Below are 19,793 nucleotides of genomic sequence, written 5' to 3'. Positions count from 1 at the left end.
ACCACATACCAAGGTATTAAACAATTAACTAAAGAAATTCATAGTAAATCCGCTATGACCCCATGATCACGATTAGCCCATGATAGAACTCATCGTCACCATGGGTTCATATGAAAACATGAGAATAACACAACGATATAAACTAATAAAAATACTTGATAAAAACAGAGTAGGTCACAAGAGTATTAAGGTTCAAAGAGTAAAGAAAACTAGCATCCACTGTTATAACGAATTAAAAGAATCATAAGATAAATGTATGCTTCCTCTTCTTCGTTGTTGCGTACTAAAACAGTCTTCTTGATCTTCTCTCCTTGTTATTTGTTATTAAAAACGTCTCCCCAATAGGTTTATATAAGAGTCCACAAGAAACAGCGCCAACAGAAGCCCAATTATACTCAAATTATAAAATCCAGAATTTAATTTCCCGCACCCAGGCGGCAGCCTCCTTCTTTCAGGCGGGCGTCTGCTACCAGGCGGTCGCCTGCTCCTTCCAGGCGGACACCTGCAAGCCTTCTAGAAAAATCCAATTTTTGCTTCTGATTTTGCTGATTTCTTCGCACAACCCCCCGCAACTGATCCCAAGTACTTCCTTAGGCTTATTTCGATGAAATTCTCCTATCTAAGCAAGTTACACCCTGAAATGCAAAAACACTCAAAAACACGTTAAATGCACAAAATACTCGAGTTCAAGACACCAATTCAAGCCGTTATAAGACGCTCTAAATGGTATAAAATGCCACTTATCAGATAGTGATCTCAAAAGATAATTCCCAATAAATCATTAGATGATAGGGGCTGTTTGAGAAAGTTCCATATGCTTCAGCAATTGGATCTATAATGTGTACAATGATATATATTTATCCTTATATTTTGTATGCTTTGAGCATGATGAGCAGATATCAGTCTAATCCAGGTGAGGGTCACTGGATAGTTTTAAAGAATATTCTTAAGTACTTAAAGAGGACTAAAGATTTATTTTTGGTGTATGGAGAAGATAGAGAACTAGTTATAAAGGGTTACACTAATGCTAGTTTTTGAACCTAATTTTTGGACATACAAGGATGATTATGTGTTTATTTCTATTTTGTGTTTTGTCTAAATATAAGTGATGTTAGCTGGAATAGTTCAAAGCAAGGACATTGATGATTCTATAATGGAAGCCGGATATATTGATGTTTTTGAAACAACCTAGGAGACTGTTTAGGCATGTCCTTAGGCGATATCACCTTATTAATGAGATCAATGAGAAAGGAGATATAAATGTAAAGTGCATAATAATGATAATATTGCAGATCCACTGACTAAGGCTTTGTCGCAGCAGAAGCACGATGGTTATACTAGTTCCATGAGTATTAGATACATGGGAGATTGGCTCTAGTGCAAGTTGGAGATTGTTAGTGTTTATGCCCTAGATATCTCTAAGTACGTGACTTAGAAATGAGATTATGAGAATAGTATCAATAATCATGACTCACTGCTCAACAAGGCAATCGCAAGGTTATAAATAAAATAAAAATCTAGACTCAAAATAACTTATAACACTTCAATTCTTATATTGGAGTTTTATATGGATTCATGTTTTTATTCAAATAAAACAACACACATATATTTATTTGATCGTGCAATGAGTGAGGTCCACAAAAGACTTATACAATAGTACCCATGTAACAAGCTTTAGGTTAGTGGATCCCAAACTATAAAAGCCTTAGGTCACTAGGCACAAATTCCCCTAAGAACTTAATAACTCGAGTACTAAAGAGCCCACTCGTGATCAATTATACATAACACTTATTCTTTTTTTCACTTCTTTTTTTCTCAATTTTTTTTCCTTTTTCTGAACGAGTGTGTTTCGCTCCATCTTGTTCAACCCTAGACTACTCATATAAATATGAGTCGGCTACTATCCATTTGACACCTATCCATAACAACTAGCATCCAATTTTTCTCCAATTTCTAAAAATCCATGTTATTTTATTATTAAGAGAATATCCTAAATTTTAAATATAAATAAGCGATTAAACCTCGACAAACAAACAAACCATGATCATGATCTAGCACTCTAGCAACCTATAAGACTTAGTGAATTACAATTATCTCTAGCATGCAAATTAATTTGATAAGACTTAACATCACTAAATATGACATCACTACACTAGCATCAATATCACAAGTCAACTGGAAAAATCATCTAAAGGATCATGTTATAATGCAAATGCATGAACTATATGAACAAACTAACATAAAAACTACCAAAAAAAACTATGCAACTAAACTATCATGAACTAAACTATCATGAATATGCAACTACATGCGACTCACAAAAAACATATTCCTTCAACTACTACCCCCAAACTTAAAATATTCACTGTCCTTAATGAAGGTAATCGTAAGGAATTCAAGCATACCTAATCAGAATCAGGCTCCTTACACTCAACGGGTGGAGTGTCGGGTGTGTCCGGAGGTGGATACACGGAATCCTCACCAAAAACTGGCCACTGGATGTCAACACCGGTGGCTCTAAAAGCTATCCCCAATGCCTGGGTGAGATCACGTGCAAACTTGCTGTGGATGTCATGCATCGCATCCATCCTCCTATCCAGACGCCTGTACTGCATATTGCTCATGCCAGCTCCCATATCAGCTCCTTTCTCCTCCTCATGTGCCTACTGTGATAGCCCTTCCTCATCCCCTAGCCGAGATCTCCATGTAGTCCTGCTCGCCTGAGTGGCCCCAGCAGCTGGCCTCCCACCAGGTAGGTGGTCAAAAGTATAACCAAGCCCCTTCCAATCAGGCTTTCCTCCATCCCATTCTTGCATCACAACTAAAGTAGTGCTGTCAATAGGAGCACTCAGGATCTGCAACTGCTCATGTGCGGGCCAATGAACACCAACTGCCACGCACAGCTTCGTCACAACAGACGCATACGTAATGGACCCCGTGGTACTCCCCCTCAAGAACTTCAGGATACCCTGATAAATCACCATCCTTAAATCCACATAATCACCCAGAAGAATGCCCCATAACAGTCGTGCACGCTCTATAGTAATCTCATGCACATGCGAAGATGGCATGATGTTAGCACAAATAAATGCGTTCCATGCATGAGCAAACCTGTTCATGCTGGAACCTGGGAACGTAGAATACTCGGTCGTACCCCTCTTAATCTTTCAGTGAGTGTTGGGCTGGCACAACATAGCAACAATGAGATCCAGATCAAAGTCCTCTAGAGTCTTATCATTCCACATGTCTTGCCCGACCTTCCTCGCGGGCTGCTCAATCACCGACCTGATAGTCTCTGCACTGTACTCTACAGTCCTCCCTCGAACTACCATGAAGCCAATCTTCTCAGCCTTCGCGTTCCCATAAAACTCACAAACAACACTCATGGGCATAGTAACGGGTGCCTAGTAAAAAGGAACCCAGCCCATCTCCAGAATCATCTCAAATAGCTTACCATCCTTCCCTGATGGCAGAAAACCTCGCTCCTTGATGATCGGCTTCGAGAAAAGCCTCGTATACTCCGCTTGAGCCTTGGGAGTAGAGAACCTTGGCCTTACACCACCCACACTTGAAGAATCAGTGGTGTTGCTGCTTACTTGTGTTCTTTGTCTCTTAGGTGCCATTGAAATTGAGTAGAGAGAATAAGAGTTGTGTTTGAGAGAGAATTTGTGTTTGAGAATTTATGAAGTGGTGAAGAAGTTTGTGTATGAGGTGTATGTATATATAGGTGGTGAAAAGAGAATTATATATGGAATATGAAGGGTTTTTAGCACATAAACGAAATGAAAACGTAAATTTAAATCTTAAAAAAAAACCGAAACCCTCCGCAGGATCCATGCGAAAAATAATATTTAATTCGTAGTTCAGTATGTTTACCTTAAAAAGCTTTACGTTAATGGAAAGATGGAGGTCTTTAATAGCGATCCAAGAATGATGAACGGAAATCCCTAGCAGCTGCTCCTCAAGTGTGAAGCACTCCACCGGTATACACCAAGAGTATAATGTGATGGAGGAGGAAGAGGTTGAGAGATTAGTTGCCTTCCTCTTGTTCTACTTTAGAATTAAGGTTAATTATTTGGGTTGAGGCAAATAGGGTTTATAATATTATATTTATAGGCAAAATTTTCAGTTGAAAATTTTTCATAAAATATTATTATTATTAACCCTTTAATTGATTATTCTTATTAACTAATTAACTAATAATTAAAACACCTTTTAATCATTAATCCCTTTTCCACTTTAGAAAAATAATTCTCTCACTTGATTTAATTTCCAGAATTAAATTCTTAATTAATAATATTAAGAATTAATTAAATCTCATTTAATCAATTATTAAATCTGCTAATTAATTATTTATTTCACAAATAAATAATTACCAGCCATTATTAATTAATTCCTCCACCATTAAATCATTCTCTTTTATGGTGTGACCCTGTAGGTTCAATATTAAGCCGATAGGAGAAATAAATATTAATAAAACTATTTTATCATTATTTATATAAATTCTCTAATTCATTAAATATGATTAATTAATAAATTAATCATATTTATTCTACATCGTGAGGGATACTTCTCAGCATATCGCGACTATCCGGATAATACGAATTGACTGCTTAGAATACCAAGAACCTATTCAGTGAGTAGTTACCGTACAATCAATTTCTTCTACCCTGCAATGTCACGATTAAATACAAGGCATGGAACTTGTGGCAAGCCTATCTTATTTAATCATTTGTTTTCCCATTCACTATGCTTAGTTCTATTTAATGTAAATTAGAAACTCCTTTCTAATTTCATTCACTCTGGCCAGAGATTCCTGAACTAGCATAAGTGGATCAGCATTGAACATTATCTTCCTTCACTGGAAGGGGTAGATCATTTATTGATCATACACTATCTTCGTGTACAAATTCCTATACCCAGTAGAGCCCTTATAATTGTCCCTGGAGACTAAGAACTAAACCAAAGCATAGTTCAGTGTACACAAGATGACTATGATGACCTCAAGTCTAAGGATACTTGTACAACTATCACTATGTGAACAACTGCTGACACGTGAGTGAACTCCATCAGTTGTTCAGCTGTGTGAGTCATGTTCAGTGAACTTATTCTATAATAAGCACCTACATACTAGCTATAGTGTCATCACACAAATGTCTATGAGAACAGACATCCTTCATAATGAAGTAAGCATAGTATGTACCGATCTTTGCGGCTTACTAATTACAAGTTAGTAATCCTACGACCAGGAAATATTTAAGTTTAGAGTTATCATCTTTTAGGTCTCATTATTATGATCTCATCAAAATTCGTAAAAAGTTTTACTCTAAACTATGGTATATCTTATTTAAACACTTAAATAGATAAAGCCCGCAATAAAACCAAAACAAGTCTTTTATTAATATCAATGAAATCAAAACAGAATACATAAAAGTTATTCCTAAATCATCATACATGATTGGACTTAGGACACATCTCTTTCAGAATAGAAGTGGGATTTGATTATGGGAATAATGGGAGTAATGGGTTTGATTTGGAGAGGGAAATTTGGGATGTGGGGGAGTAAAATTCGGTTGGGAATTGATTTTGTAGCAAAAATCCTAATTTCCCCCCTTAAAACTGCCTTTATTTATTCTGAGTTAAGACCACGGTGCGGCTGCGTGTTAGGACAGCACAGGGCGCGCTACTTCTGCCAATCTGACACGGACGCGCGCTGGAACAGCGCGGGCGCGCCGTGTTCTGTGTTTTCAGCGCGGGCGCGCGCTAGGACGGCGCGGGCGCGCCAGGCTTCTGTAGTCATTCCTGAATTTTTTTCTTTTTCTGATTTTTTTGTATTTTTCTTCTTTCTTCTTGCTTCCTCTACCTACTAATGTACAACAAACTTGGGTTGCCTCCCAAGAAGCGCTTCTTTTACGTCGCGAGCTCGACGTAGAACCTTGAGCTCAAATGGACAAAAGAACGGCACTAACCACCCCGCGGTTTGCCGTGTCACTATAGTAATGCTTCAACCTCTGACCATTTACCTTGAATGCTGGGCCCGGATCATTCTCAAAAATTTCCACCGCTCCATGTGGAAATACAGTTTTGACAATAAACGGCCCTGACCATTTTGACTTCAACTTTCTAGGAAAAAGACGGAGATGAGAGTTGAACAAAAGAACTTGTTGCCCCGGACTAGACCCTGATCGTGCCACCTCTTGACTTTGTCCTTGTACATTTTGTTGTTCTCAAAAGCTTGAAGTCGAAATTCGTCGAGCTCATTCAATTGAAGCATCCTCTTCTTTCCAGCTGCATCCAAATCCAGATTCAATTTCTTCAAAGCCCTACGCCTTATGCTCCAGCTCCATCGATAAATGACACCCCTTACCATAAACCAACTGATACGGTGACATCCCTAGCGGAGTCTTGTATGTTGTTCGATACGCCCAAACAGATTCATCAAGATTTAAAGACCAATCCTTCCTCGATGGACACAAAACTTTCTCCAAAATGCGCATGATCTCTCCGTTAGATACCTCGGTTTTACCATTTGTCTGAGGATGATAAGCCGTACCAATGCGATGATTCACATTATACCTTTGCATCATAGTAGTGAACTTGCGATTACAGAAATGCGACCTCTCATCACTGATTATGACTCTTGGAGTTCCAAATCTTGTGAATATCTGCTTGTGAAGAAAATTAAGCACCACTTTCGCATCATTCATTGGCAATGCCTTAACTTCAACCCATTTTGACACATAATCAACCGCCAACAAGATGTATTGATTGTTACAAGATGAGATAAATGGCCCCATAAAGTCAATTCCCCAAATATCGAAGACCTCAACCTCGAGAATCACATAAAGAGACATCTCATCCCTCTTAGATATATTACCCACACGTTGACATCGATCACATTTCAAAGCGAACTGGTGATCATCTTTAAACAAGGTTGGCAAAAAGAAACCTGCTTGCAGAATACGAGCTGCTGTCTTTTCTCCACTATAATGTCCTCCATAAGCCGTTCAGTGGCAATCTCTCAAGATCCCCCTGTTTCGCTATAAGGAATACATCTCCTGATGATTTGGTTAGCTCCTTGTCGAAAAAGAAATGGCTCATCCCACATATACCACTTCACTTCATGTAGAAACTTATTCATTTAAGCATAAGATAAGATAGGAGGCATGATATTACTCACAAGGTAGTTCACAATGTCTGCAAACCACGATTCTTCTTCTTGCACTCCAAACAGCTATTCATCGGGGAAAGACTCATTTATCAATGCCTTATCCAATAAAGTAGCATTAGGGTTCTCTAAACGCGAGAGATGATCAGCGACTTGATTTTCAGTACCCTTTTTGTCCTTGATCTCTAGTTCAAATTCTTGAAGCAAAAGAACCCATCTAATCAATCTAGGCTTTGGGTCCTTCTTTGAGATGAGATAACGAATAGCAGCGTGATCAGTGAAAACTGTCACCTTAGTCCCAAGTAGATAAGATCGGAATTTCTCAAAACCATAGACATTAGCCAAAAGTTCTTTCTCCATAGTAGTATAATTCAGTTTAGCACCATTTAGGGTCTTACTTGTGTAGTAGACCACATGAAACATGTTGTTCTTCCTTTGCCCAAGAACTGCTCCAACTGCATAATCACTTGCATCGTACATCATCTCAAAAGGTTCATTCCCATCAGGTGCAGTTATGACCGGTGTCGTGATTAAACTCTTTTCAATGTCTCAAAAGCTGCAAGGAACTCATCATCAAACTTGAAAGGGACATCTTTCTCTAGCAAAATGCACAATGGTTTTGAAATCTTAGAGAAGTCTTTGATGAATTGCCTATAGAAACCCGCATGACCAAGAAAACTGCGAATTCCCTTGACAAAAATAGGTGGAGGAAGATTCTCAATGACCCCCACCTTGGCCTTGTCTACCTATAGACCCTTATTAGAAACCTTGTGCCCGAGAATAATGCCTTGACGCACCATAAAATGACATTTCTCCCAATTGAGAACCAGATTTATCTCAACACACCTCTTGAGAATGTGTCCCAGATTCTACAAGCATTCATAAAAAGAATCACCAAAGACTGAGAAATCGTCCATAAAAACCTCCACATTCTAGCCAATCATGTCAGAAAAGATGGCCATCATACATCTCTGAAATGTGGCCGGTGCACCACACAGACCAAAAGAAACTCGTCTGAAGGCGAAAGTTATAACGACTCGTGTATTTTTATTTTATTTCTAATATTTGAAAGTGTAATAAAAGTTTAAGTAAATAAATAAAAGGTGTGTATTGATTTTGGCAGCGGTTACTGATTGTTATTTAATTATTTATGATTTGTGATATGTGGGATTGGAATTTTGTGATTTATTGGTAAGTTATATGTTTTTATTTCGCTTGTAAAAGTAATTTTATGATAATTTTAATTCCATAAATATTTGGGTTGTCTTTAAAATTGGTTTTCTAATTTTATAATTTCAATAATTATTTTAGGACTTTATAAAATTGAGAAATCAATATTTTGTTAATTATTCATGTTTAAATGATTTTCTGAGTGTGTTAAATGCTAAAATCCATATTTAATTATGGGAATCTTTAAAAATTCTGAAACTTATATTTTAATAAGTTCGTATTATTCTGATAATTTTAAAATTATTTTGGAAATTTTCGGAAATCGTTTTACCCGCGCGTTATTTCGTTATTCGTTAAAAAGCGGGTATAAAGCGTACCTTAAAAATTATTTAAAAATTTCGAAATTTATGTTTTTATTTACTTCGGGATATTTATAATATTTTAGCGATGTTTTCGTAATTTTCGGAGATTATTTTCGAGGTGCCCTGACTCGTTGATTTCGAAATTCGGTTAAATAATTGACCCCTAATACTCAGGGACACGTGTTAATAATTCATAAAAGAATATCAACACGCGTACCATTTGAAGGACACGTTTAGGCAGGCAGTTTATTCCCAAAAACATCATCTCTTTGTCCCTGTCTCTCTACCTCGATCTCTCTAGTCTCAGTCTCTCTCTCGTGATTTCATCTTCTCTGTTTCTTGCTCCATCCGTTCCTGTTCTTCCTTTTTCTTTCTTTCGTCCCCGTTGCTTCCTTGTGCGATTGCCGCCACTGTGATTCCTATTCCGGTGAGCCTGGTAGTTCAATCAGTTGTATGTATGTATAAATTTATATATATACACATGTGTGTGTGTGTGTTCGTGTGAGCGTGTGTGTGTATCGTGCGTGTATCTGTGCTTTTAATTATTTTATTATTCTGCAGGAAATTATCTTGAATAATATTTGTGATATGAATATTTGGTTGCGGGAAATTATTTTTAATCGATGAAATTTTCGTTTGGAATCCGAATTATTGGGTACCCCGAGAATTTTGCCGCCGTACCGCGATGACTTGTTACGAGCGGACGGTGGAGGGTGATGATGATGTTCTGAGTCCTAAATTTTATAAATAAATAAAAATGATTTGCGTAAAATATTTTTTCGGACTTAAATAATTAATTGTATTATGAATTGTGTTGTGACGTAAGTTGTATGAAAATGGTGGATTTGATATTATAAATTGTTGTGATTGTGGACGTCGATTGTAATCAACGGGTGGTCTTATAAATAAATAAGGTGTTGGCAAAATTTCCTAAAAATATGTTCAAAAATATAGGTATTTATACGTGTTACCCTAACAATATTTCCGACTACGTGACTATGTGGTTACGGGTTCGTGTGTATAGTAATAATACGAGTCGAGTTATCGAATTGAGTTGTTAGAATTTTAGGATATCATGCATGTCGGTGTAACTAATTAGGGTATTCTGTAGTTGTAGATTCCGAGCGAGTTTTCTCAGGACTAAAGTCAGCGTGAAAGCTACTTAGGGTTTTGTAAAGCGTTGCAAGGCAAGTACCCCTGACCATTCTTTTATGGTTCAGTATATGTGAATAACTAAATATTTTACTTTCGTAATGGAACAGAAGCATTTTAAGTTATGTATCCCCTGTATATGAAAATGTTGTTTAAAATTGTGTTTTGGGAAAAAGTAACTTCTGAAAACACCTATCTCTAAATGTGATCTAAATGAAAAGAGGATTTGAATAATATGCTGTGACAGAATGGATTTTTGAAAAGAGATAGGTAAAAGTGATGATTTTGAAAACTGGATTAAAACGATCAGATATGGGATACGTTGGGACCAGAGTAGGCCTATTGAGTTGGCGTAAGAGGCTAATTCGGTTGCGTGCACTGTATAACCGATTAGTCCAGCAGGTCAGAGACCTAGCTAGTCTCTGAGTTCCGGAACAGGTAATTGAAATGGCAGTTGGAGCCATGAATGAGATGGCAGTTGGCGCCGTCTGGTGTTGATAGCCTGATCAGTTGTCTTCACATATCCATTACGTATCTGATTTGGGTTTTGTGCTTCCCGTAAGGGTACTGGTAGTTGATCCAGTGATTTTATAAGAGTGACTACTATGCTAAAATTGGACTCTGTTGTTTTTACAGCTCACTGCTACGATATTTTAATGAAGCATGCTAGTTAGTGATATCCAGTTTTTCTCTAAATTTTGTTGTATAATGTTGATATCATGATTACAGTTATGTTCCTATTATTGTTGCATTACTGATTTATCTTGTTATTCATATTTTGGTACTACTGAGCGATTATGCTCACCCTTGCAAACTGTTATGTATATTTCGCAGATGCCTAGAAGATCAGTCAGACCGACCTATGTTCCCGCCCCTACTGGACCCGGCTCCTCTGAGGTACTTTGTATCAGGCCATGAGGTCTGAGGAGTTGCTGAATAAAGTTAGTGTGTATTAGATGTTGAATAAAGAGTCTATAATAATGAGAACCTAGATTATACTTGAACCTGGATCGGATCTTGGTTCGGAGTCGAGTTAGTATATTTTAATAATAATTCTGTTGTTTATATTTTTGGTAATTATGTTTAGTGACGTCAACTCCTAAACCCGGGGTTGAGGCCGTCACAGTTGGTATCAGAGCTACAGGTTCAAGTCCCTGATTCAGGTTAGGGATTGTGTTAAGTAGGTGATAACATGAGTCTTTAAGTGTGAGTCAGCAACTCATATAGAGGAGCAAACCTTTAGAATCAGTCGAGGGTTCCGACGGCGTTACCCTAGCATCTATTAAATGTTTTGATAGAATTGTCTTGACCTGGTTGTGTCTTTGCTGTATATTTATTATGTTGGCAGTGGCCTATTGCGATTTCGAGTTCTCCATCTCGGGAGAATCCTTCTGATTTGGATAGCTCAGATTCGGAGAAACCCCTTGATGCTGTTACCGAGGAGACCCCTATGCCTCCTCCCCCAGTTCCTTCTTTTGTGCCTCGAGACATCCCTGGATCTGGTCCTCGTCCCCGTTGGGTACGTAGGTCTGTATCTGCTGTCCGGGATTTCCCTCCTGGCTGCGATCCCAGTTCTTCCATGATGAGACCTCCGGTACCTCCTGTGGTCCCTAGTGATACTTCTTCACCGATCCCTTATCATGTCCATAGGGCGGTGAATACTTCTTTTAACAGAGATCAGAGTCCAGAGTTTGCTGCCCAGTTGGATCAGGTACCTATTGCACCATTTCAGGGTATTTCTGCCCCTTCCCCTGAGGTGCGAGCCTGTGTGAGAGCATTGACCCAGATGGCTGTAGAGAGGGCTAGATCTGTTGACCATTTCATTAGTTCAGAGTTTAGAGCTGTGTAGTATCAGGACCTAATGAACTGGCTAGTGTTTGAGCTAGGTTCCATTGGTGGCAGTGGTAGTGGCTAGACAGAGCTGCTATAGAGGGATGCAGAGCTCAGAGTGACTTCTAGGAGTTCTGTGGTAGTTTTCCTTGTATATGTACATTATGTTGTGATAGTTTGTAGTAGGCGAGGCTGTTATAACAGCCAATTTTGGTGTGTATTCGGATGGTTCTTTTTAGTTGGATTTTCAGTTGTACTAGTGGATTCTGTTGGTTATTGTATTCCAGCTGCTTTATCTTATTGTTCAGTTTATATATATATATTGTGCGTTGCTATTATTGTTGTTATTATTATTGTTGTTTCTGTTGCTGGCATTTTTGGATCATAATCATTCACTCAGGACGGATCCAATTTTAATGAGGGATGAGAATATTGTCTTAGTGGCAACGCTCTCCTGATTGCATAAACATAAAGTGCTGGAGCAATCCATTTTCTTATATATGACTGTTATATTTCAGGAGATGCCACCAAAGAGAAATTCTCAGCCCAATAACGGGTCTGCTGGGGATCCTTCCGTGAGTGACATGATGAATTTGTTGCATCAGCAGTCTGTACAGCTGGCCCAACAGCAACAACAATTCCAGCAGCAACAACAACAATTGCAACAACGACAACAACAACAACAGCTCATACAACAACAACAACAACAACAACAACACTAAATCGAACAGCAGCAACTACAAATCCAGCAGCAGCATGAGATAAGAGGGGCAAATCAGGATGTTAGTTTTAAATATTTTCAAGCAGTGAAGCCCCCAGAGTTTAAGGGAGAGGTAGATCCTGTTGCTGCCAGGATATGGTTAAAAGAGATGGAAAAGGCGTTTGCGCTCACCAAGGTGAGTGAGAATTTAAAGATTGATTATGCTAGTTATTTTCTAAGGAATGATTCGAACTATTGGTGGGAATCTATGCGAGCCCAAGAAGGAGAAGGTCCAGTACCATGGACCAGATTTACAGAGTTGTTTTTGGAGAAATACTTTCCAGATTGTCTCCATACTCAAATGGAAGTGGAATTTTTGGAATTGAAACAAGGGGATAAAAGTGTCACGGAATATGAAGCAAAGTTTACGGAGTTGGCCCGTATAGCACCAGAATATGTGAGTTCAGAAGCTCAACGAGCGAAGCGGTTTCAGTAAGGGTTGAAGTCAGAAATAAGGAGTGGTGTTGTAGCCTTACAACTCAAAACATATACTTCGGTAGTTCAGGCTGCCCTAGTAATAGAAAGTGATCAGAAATTAGCTGCAAAAGAGCAGGGTGAAAAGAAAAGAAAGTTTGAAAGTGGACCCGCTAGATCAAAATCAGGAATAGCGAGTCGGAAGTTTCAGCGTTGGTTTCGAAGAAATAAGAATAAGAGGTTCAAGAGGAAGGATGTTCCTCAGGAGAAGCCCGGTACAATATCAGTTAACTCTGCCCCGACGAGGATGAGTAAGCCAGTGGTTGATTGTAAGACGTGTGGGAAAAAGCACAGTGGACAGTGCTGAGAGAATGTTAATTGTTTTAAGTGTGGACATAAAGGTCACTATTCCACAGAGTGTAAGTCTGAGATTCAAGGAGTTACCTATTTTAGTTACGGTAAAGTGGGACACATAGCTAGGAATTGCAAGTCAGTGATTCAAGGTAATGTTGGAAGGAGTGTGTCCCAAGGACCAGCAACCAGTACTGCGAGAGCTAGGACTTTTAAGATGACCCAGAAGTCTTCAGTTCATGACTCTAATGTGGTTGCAGGTACGCTTATTCTTAATTTCGTACCTGTTAACGTTTTGTTTGATTCGGGAGCGTCCAAATCTTTTATATCTGTGAATTGTGTGAATAAAATGCAATTGATGTTAGAAGACTTAGACGAACCTCTAACTATAGAAATGGCTAATAAAGATAAAGTACCTGTAAAGCAATTTTGTCCTAGTTGTTCCCTAGAGATTTCGGGGTATATGTTCCCTGTTGACTTAATACCCTTCGAGTTGGGAGACTTTGATGTTATTTTAGGTATGGATTGGTTGTCTCGATATAGGGCAATATTGATTGTATGAAAAAGAGAGTTGTTATGTACACCTCAGATAATAAAAGGATCAGTTACCAAGGGCAGAGGCAAGATAGGAAGTTTCTCTCAGTGATGCAAGCAAGAAGATGGCTGAGACAAGGATGTGAAGCGTATTTGGCTCATGTGGTAAATACGAAGAAAGAGACCCCTATCCTAAATGAGATCCCTGTAGTAAGAGAATTTCTTGACGTTTTTCCAGAAGAATTACCAGGATTACCACCTGATCGTGAGATAGAGTTTTCCATTGATTTGATACCTGGAGCTGAACCAGTTTCTAAGGCTCCATACAGAATGGCCCCGATAGAAATGAAAGAATTGGCTAAGCAACTTCAGGAATTATTGGATAAAGGAGTTATTTGACCCAGTGTTTCCCCGTGGGGTGCTTCAGTATTATTTGTGAAGAAAAAGGATGGAAGTATGAGATTGTGCATTGATTATAGGGAGCTGAACAAGTTGACAATAAAGAATAAGTATCCTTTGCCACGAATCGACGATTTGTTTGATCAGCTTAAGGGCGCATGTTACTTCTCAAAGATTGATTTAAGATCTGGCTACCACCAACTGAAGATAAAGCCAGAAGATATTCCCAAAACTGTATTTTGAACAAGGTATGGCCATTACGAGTTTCTAGTAATGTCGTTTGGATTGACGAATGCGCCAGCGGCTTTCATGGATTTGATGAATAGGGTATATAAGGAGTATTTGGATAAGTTTGTTATTGTATTCATTGATGACATCCTCATCTATTCGAAGAATCCAGAAGATCATACAGTGCATCTGCAGATTGCCCTTCAAAAGTTAAGAGAAAAGCAATTGTATGCTAAGTTTTCTAAGTGTGAGTTTTGGCTGACGGAAGTACAGTTCCTTGGTCACGTAATAAGTAAAGAAGGTATCAAAGTAGACCCGGTAAAGATTGAAGCAGTGTCAAAATGGGAGCAACCAAAAACACCAACGGAAATAAGAAGTTTTCTTGGATTAGCAGGATATTATCGAAGGTTTGTGAAAGATTTCTCGAAGATTGCATCCCCACTAACCAAGTTGACCAGGAAGAATGAGAAGTTCGTTTGGACGAAAAAGTGTGAAGAGAGTTTCCAGGAGTTAAAACGAAGACTAGTGACGGCTCCAGTGTTAGCATTGCCAGATGAGACGGGAAACTTTGTAATTTATAGTGATGCTTCTCTGAAAGGATTGGGATGTGTGTTAATGCAGCATGACAAAGTGATTGTGTATGCCTCCAGACAACTAAATCCTCACGAGCAGAAATATCCAGTTCATGACCTTGAATTGGCGGCTATAGTATTTGCTTTAAAGTTATGGCGTCACTACCTGTATGGCGAGAAATGCGATATTTATACAGACCATAAGAGCCTGAAGTACATATTTACGCAGAAAGATTTGAACATGAGACAGAGAAGGTGGTTGGAGTTGATTAAGGACTATGATTGTTTAATTAATTATCACCCAGGTAAAGCCAATGTAGTGGTTGATGCCTTAAGTAGGAAGGAAAGTCTGAATATGGTTAAGATTGCTGAGGAATTGGCACGAGACTTGAAAAGAATGGAGATTGAAGTTCGGGGATCTAACGGAAGTCAAAAGCAACTATATGAAATTACTTTCTAGCTGGCCTTGATGGAAAAGATTAGAAGATGTCAAGAAGGAGTTATGGAACAAGAGTTGGATACTTTGACAGGAGAAGAGTTGTGTACTCAAAAAGATAGTCAAGGTTTGTATAGATTTTCGTCCAGAGTTTGGATTCCTAATGTAACAAAGTTGAAGAACGAAGTATTGCAAGAAGCTCATAACTCTAGATTTTCTATCCACCCTGGTAGTACCAAGATGTACCAGGATTCAAAAAGAAATTTTTGGTGGCCAGGAATGAAGAAAGATATTGCCAATTGGGTAAGTAAATGTCACGTGTGTCAGACGGTGAAAGCAGAGCATCAACGACCAAGTGGATTGTTACAACCTTTGGAGATTCCCCAATGGAAGTGGGAAGACATTGCTATGGATTTTGTAGTGGGATTTCCAAAGATGAGAGCGAATCATGATGCTATTTGGGTAATCATTGATAGATTGACTAAGTCGGCGCATTTCCTTCCGATTAATGAGAGGTATTCGTTGGAAAGGCTAGTGAAGTTATACTTGGATGAGATAGTTACCAAACATGGAGTTCCTGTTTCCATAGTATCGGATCGAGACCCGAGATTTAATTCCAGGTTTTGAACTAAATTTCAAGAGTGTATCGGAACGAAATTGAATATGAGCACCGCCTATCATCCTCAGATGGATGGCCAAAGAGAGAGGACGATTCAGACCATAGAAGATATGTTGAGAGTCTGTGTTTTAGATTTTAAAGGTAATTGGGATGAGCACCTACCTTTGATTGAGTTCTCGTACAATAACAGCTACCATGCCAGTATTGGAATGCCACCTTATGAAGCTTTGTAATGACAAAAGTGTAGATCACCATTGTACTGGGATGAGGTAGGAGAAAAGAAAGTGTTAGGCCCTGAGTTGGTTCAGCAAACTAGAGATGCCATAGTATTGATTCAAAAAAGGTTAGAAGCAGCTCAAGATAGACAAAGAAATATGCAGATTTACATAGAAAAGACATGGACTTTGAAATAGGAGCTCTGGTGTTGCTAAAGGTATCACCTTGGAAAGGGTTAGTACAATTTGGTCAGAAGGGTAAACTTAGCCCTAGATTCATAGGACCCTTTGAGGTTTTGAAGAAAGTGGGAAAGGTCGCTTATGAGATAGCGTTACCACCTCAGTGGCAGCACATTCATAATGTGTTCCACGTGTCTATGTTGAAGCCCTATGTCCCTAATTCGAATCAAGTCATAGAATACGAACCGATTGAGCTTCAACCAGATTTGTCCTACGTGGAACAACCGGTCCAAATCCTAGACCGTAAGGAACGAGTCCTTAGGAATAAGTCAATTCCTATAGTAAAAGTTTTGTGGAGAAATCCTCGAGTGGAAGAGTATACTTGGGAATTAGAGTCAGACATGCTTGATAAATATCCTCATTTGTTTAGTTGATTTAGATTCTGGGGACAGAATCTTTTTAAGGGGGAAAGGATATAACGACTCGTGTATTTTTATTTTATTTCTAATATTTGAAAGTGTAATAAAACTTTAAGTAAATAAATAAAAGGTGTGTATTGATTTTGGCAGCGGTTACTGATTGTTATTTAATTATTTATGATTTGTGATATGTGGGATTGGAATTTTGTGATTTATTGGTAAGTTATATGATTTTATTTCGCTTGTAAAAGTGATTTTATGATAATTTTAATTCCATAAATATTTGGGTTGTCTTTAAAATTGGTTTTCTAATTTTATAATTTCAATAATTATTTTTAGGACTTTATAAAATTGAGAAATCAATATTTTGTTAATTATTCATGTTTAAATAATTTTCTGAGTGTATTAAATGCTAAAATCCATATTTAATTATGGGTATCTTTAAAAATTCTGAAACATATATTTTATTAAGTTTGTATTATTCTGAGAATTTTAAAATTATTTTGGAAATTTTTGGAAATCGTTTTACCCAAGCGTTATTTCGTTATTCATTAAAAAGCGGGTATAAAGCGTACTTTAAAAATTATTTAAAAATTTCGAAATTTACATTTTTATTTACTTCGGGATATTTATAATATTTTAGCGCTGTTTTCGTAATTTTCGGAGACTGTTTTTGAGGTGCCCTGACTCGTTGATTTCGAAATTCGGTTAAATAATTGACCCCTAATACTCAGGGACACGTGTTAATAATTCATAAAAGAATATCAACACGCGTCCCATTTGAAGGACACATGGAGGCAGGTAGTTTATTCCCAAAAACATCATCTCTTTGTCCCCGTCTCTCTACCTCGATCTCTCTAGTCTCAGTCTCTCTCTCGTGATTTCATCTTCTCTGTTTCTTGCTCCATCCGTTCCTGTTCTTCCTTTTTCTTTCTTCCGTCCCCGTTGCTTCCTTGTGCGATTGCCGCCACTGTGATTCCTATTCCGGTGAGCCCGGTAGTTCAATCAGTTGTGTGTATGTATATATTTATATATATACGCATGTGTGTGTGTGTTCGTGTGAGCGTGTGTGTGTGTCGTGCGTGTATCTGTGTTTTTCCGGTGGTGTTGCCGCCCCTGTGTTTTCCAGCTTTGGTTTTGGTTCTGTGTGTGCAGCGCGTGTTATACGCGTGTGTTGGTGATGGAATTTTAATTATTTTATTATTCTGCAGGAAATTATCTTGAATAATATTTGTGATATGAATATTTGGTTGCGGGAAATTATTTTTAATCGGTGAAATTTCCGGTTGGAATCCGAATTATTGGGTACCCCGAGAATTTTGTCGCCGTACCGCGATGACTTGTTACGAGCGGACGGTGGACGGTGATGACGATGTTCTGAGTCCTAAATTTTATAAATAAATAAAAATGATTTGCGTAAAATATTTTTTCGGACTTAAATAATTAATTGTATTACGAATTGTGTTGTGACGTAAGTTGTATGAAAATGGTGGATTTGATATTATAAATTGTTGTGATTGTGGACGTCGATTATAATCGACGGGTGGTCTTATAAATAAATAAGGTGTTGCCAAAATTTCCTAAAAATATGTTCAAAAATATAGGTATTTATACGTGTTACCCTAACAATGTTTCCGACTACGTGACTATGTGGTTACGGGTTTATGTGTATAGTAATAATACGAGTCGGGTTATCGAATTGAGTTGTTAGAATTTGAGGATATCAAACATGTCGGTGTAACTGATTAGGGAATTCTGTATTTGTAGATTCCGAACGAGTTTTCTCAGGACTAAAGTCAGCGTGAAAGCTACTTAGGGTTTTGTAAAGCGTTGCAAGGCAAGTACCCCTGCCCATTCTTTTATGGTTCAGTATATGTGAATAACTAAATGTTTTACTTTCGTAATGGAACAGAAATATTTTAAGTTACGTATCCCCTGTATATGAAAATGTTGTTTAAAATTGTGTTTTGGGGAAAAGTAACTTCTGAAAACACCTATCTCTAAATGTGATCTAAATGAAAAGAGGATTTGAATAATATGCTGTGACAGAATGGATTTTTGAAAAGAGATAGGTAAAAGTGACGATTTTGAAAACTGGATTAAAATGATCAGATATGGGATACGTTGGGGCCAGAGTAGGCCTATTGGGTTGGCGTAAGAGGCTAATTCGGTTGCGCGCACTATATAACCGATTAGTCCAGCAGGTCAGAGACCTAGCTAGTCTCTGAGTTCCAGAACAGGTAATTGAAATGGCAGTTGGAGGCATGAATGAGATGGCAGTTGGAGCCGTCTGGTGTTGATAGCCTCATCAGCTGTCTTTACATATCCATTACGTATCTGATTTGGGTTTTGGGCTTCCCGTAAGGGTACTGGTAGTTGATCCAGTGATTTTATAAGAGTGACTAGTATGCTAAAATTGGACTCTGGTGTTTTTACAGCTCACTGCTACGATATTTTAATGAAGCATGCTAGTTAGTGATATCCAGTTTTTCTCTAAATTTTGTTGTATAATGTTGATAACATGATTACAGTTCTGTTCCTATTATTGTTGTATTACTGTTTTATCTTGTTATTCATATTTTGGTACTGCTGAGCGATTATGATCACCCTTGCAAACTGTTATGTATATTTCGCAGATGCCTAGAAGATCAGTCAGACCGACCTATGTTCCCGCCCCTACTGGACCCGGCTCCTCTGAGGTACTTTGTATCAGGCCATGAGGTTTGAGGAGTTGCTGAATAAAGTTAGCGTGTCTTAGATGTTGAATAAAGAGTCTGTAATAATGAGAACCTGAATTATACTTGAACCTGGATCGGATCTTGGTTCGGGGTCGAGTTAATATATTTTAATAATAATTTTGTTGTTTATATTTTTGGTAATTGTGTTTAGTGACGTCAACTCCTAACCCCGGGGTTGAGGCCGTCACAAAAGTACCAAATGGACAAGTGAAGGTAGTCTTCTCCTGATCTTCTGGAGCGATACAA

The sequence above is a fragment of the Apium graveolens genome, chromosome 6 (assembly GCF_009905375.1).
Source record: "Apium graveolens cultivar Ventura chromosome 6, ASM990537v1, whole genome shotgun sequence".
Classification (NCBI taxonomy): domain Eukaryota; kingdom Viridiplantae; phylum Streptophyta; class Magnoliopsida; order Apiales; family Apiaceae; genus Apium; species Apium graveolens.
The sequence above is the reverse complement of the archived record's forward strand: the minus strand, read 5'-3'. Positions refer to the sequence as shown.